The sequence below is a fragment of the Lathyrus oleraceus genome, chromosome 5, assembly GCF_024323335.1.
Source record: "Lathyrus oleraceus cultivar Zhongwan6 chromosome 5, CAAS_Psat_ZW6_1.0, whole genome shotgun sequence".
NCBI classification, from domain to species: Eukaryota; Viridiplantae; Streptophyta; class Magnoliopsida; order Fabales; family Fabaceae; genus Lathyrus; species Lathyrus oleraceus.
In genome coordinates, this window is record NC_066583.1 from 217,101,995 (window position 1) to 217,104,751 (window position 2,757).

Consider the following 2,757-nt stretch of genomic DNA (forward strand, 5'->3'; position numbering starts at 1 on the left):
GGAAGACTTTGACAAAGACATCCGGAACACTGCAAACAGTAAACCGGAAGACTTATAGAAAGAGTTCCGGTTCTTTTTAAAAAAAAGTTCCTAAACACTTATTAAAAGAGTTCCGGTTAACAAAGTGACACATACCGGAACTCTTCGTTGCAGTCTTCCGGTATTATTTTTGTGTATTCTGGAACTCTTCTTTGAAGACTTCCGGTTTGCATTTTTTTTAGACATTTTTTTGACATTTTTTTATTGTACAGGAATGGAAAATCTTCCCCAAATATGTGTAGATACTTCTGATGCATTTTTAATGACGGAAAGATTTGGTACACGAGAATAGGTGATCAGATGGATTAAAGAGGTTGGAATCAATAATAAAGTAACTGTTATCATCACTAGTTCAAATACTGAAACAGGAAAGAGAGGGAGAAGTAACAAATTAATGTTTGGTTGTGATAAAGGTGGGAAACACGAGGATACTGATAGTGGAACCCAAAGTGCGTCCAAGAAATGTGGATGCCCATTTAAAAATCAGGTCGACTCCGGTGAAAGATGGGTCTGGTTGGAAGATTGATATAAAATGTGGGTTCCATAATCATGGTTTACCGGATGAATTAGAAGGGCATTCCTTTGATGGTAGGTTGACCACGGATGAGAAGCAACATGTCGCTGATTTGACAAAGAGACATGTACCACCTAGACACATATTGCTTTCCTTGCAAGACCGAGATCCAAAGAATGTCACTCGGATTACGCAAGTATACAAGCATAAGAGTGTGATACAAAAAGAGATAAGAGGTCCTAGAAGTGAGATACAACATTTGTTTAAGCTTATTGAGGATGCAGGCTATGTGTATTGGAGTAGAAAAAAGGATGACTCAGAAGTTGTGAGAGAGATATTTTGGGCCCATCCTGATTCAGTTAAGTTGTTGAATATTTTTCCTATTGTGTTAGTTATGGATAGAACCTACAAGACAAACAAATATAGACAACCTTTGTTTGAAATTATTGGCATGACATCAATCGAGTTTACTTTTGTCGTTGCATTTGTATATATGGAGTCTGAGCAGACAGAGAATTTTTGCTGGGTATTGGAGAAACTTAAAGAATTGTTTGTGAAGAAAGATTTGTGTCCACAAGTGATTTTGACAGATAGAGATCTTGCTTTGATGAAAGCAATTGAAATTGTGTTTCCCAGGTCGATTAATTTTCTATGTAGATTTCACATTAACAAAAACGTTGGTGCAAAATGCAATCAACATGTGGTGAATGACCTGCAAAAGACGATAGACACATTATGAATGGAAGTTGTTTGGGCTAGTGATGAGGTTGAGTATGGTCAACGGTTGCATCAACTTGAGCAAGCATGTGTTGATTATAGTGGATTTATTAATTATGTGAAAGACACATGGTTGATTCCACATAGACATAGATTTGTTGGAGCATGGATTAATCGAGTGCTACATTTGGGTAACACAACGACTAATCGGTATGTGTTATAATTTTTTCTATGTATTTTTTTATATGTCATATTTTTAATATTTTCAATATGTTATTGTTATATGTGATATTTTTTCTATGTATTTTTTTTATATGTGTTATTTTCAATATTTTTAGGGTTGAATCTGCTCATTGGAAGTTAAAGCAGATGTTAGGAAACAGTATAGGTGACATGGTCAAATGTTGGGAAGCTATGAATAACAACTTGAGGTTATAACTGGGTAACATTAGATCTTCTTTTCAAAAAAGTTTTTACGAAGTTGAGCACGCGCACATAAGTCCATTTTATGGTAATTTGCGTGGTTCCGTGTCTCGAGCTGCTTTGAGACGTATTGCTGAAGAGTTATTGAGAGTTGATTATGTTGGAACTAACAGGAAAATATGTGGTTGTACTCTTAGAACATCTTATGGGTTACCTTGTGCTTGTGAGTTAGGAAGATACACATTAGGTGGTATACCGATACCCATAAATGTTGTTCATGTTCATCGGAGGAAACTAACTATGGAAGTTGAGTTAGAGGTAGGTGTAGATGATGGATCAGAGGTGGATATGACTTGTGCAATAGATGAATTGTGGAAACGATTTAGGTCATTAGATGTTATTGGGAAAAGGGCATTAAAGAGTGGGGTATGTGAACTTGCATACCCCACAATGACTCCATTGTGTCCACCACCCGAGAAATTAAAAACCAAAAGAGGAGAGAATAAGAAAGGGAAAAAAACCAGCAGAATATGATGTTTATAGGGACCCTTCGTATCATGAGTATTTTGATAAGGCATCTCAATCTTCACAAAGGCAATCTCAACCATCACAGACTTCGAAGAAGTTAAAATTATCAAAGAAGCAACCACAATCACAGAAATATTTCACTCTTCAATTTCCTAATCATATTAGGTCATACATTGAAGATGTAGTTAATGTTGAATCAGATGGTAATTGTGGATTTAGAGTCATTGCATCATTGCATGGATATGGTGAGGATGGTTGATCAATGGTTCACAGAGACTTGGGGTTGGAAATAATAAACAAGGATAGGTCAACTTTGTATGACAAGTTATTTTGTAATTGGTTGTCAGAAGTGAGAGAATCTTTGATGATAGAATCCTTCGGTTCACAGCCACTAGAAAAATGGTTGACTCTACCAGATATGGGTTACTTGATAGCGAATCGTTATAATGTTGTACTTGTCTATTTAGGCAGTTCGTGCATGACTTTCTTTCCTATGACAAGTTCACATTCACCAAATGTCTCCATTTATTGCATTG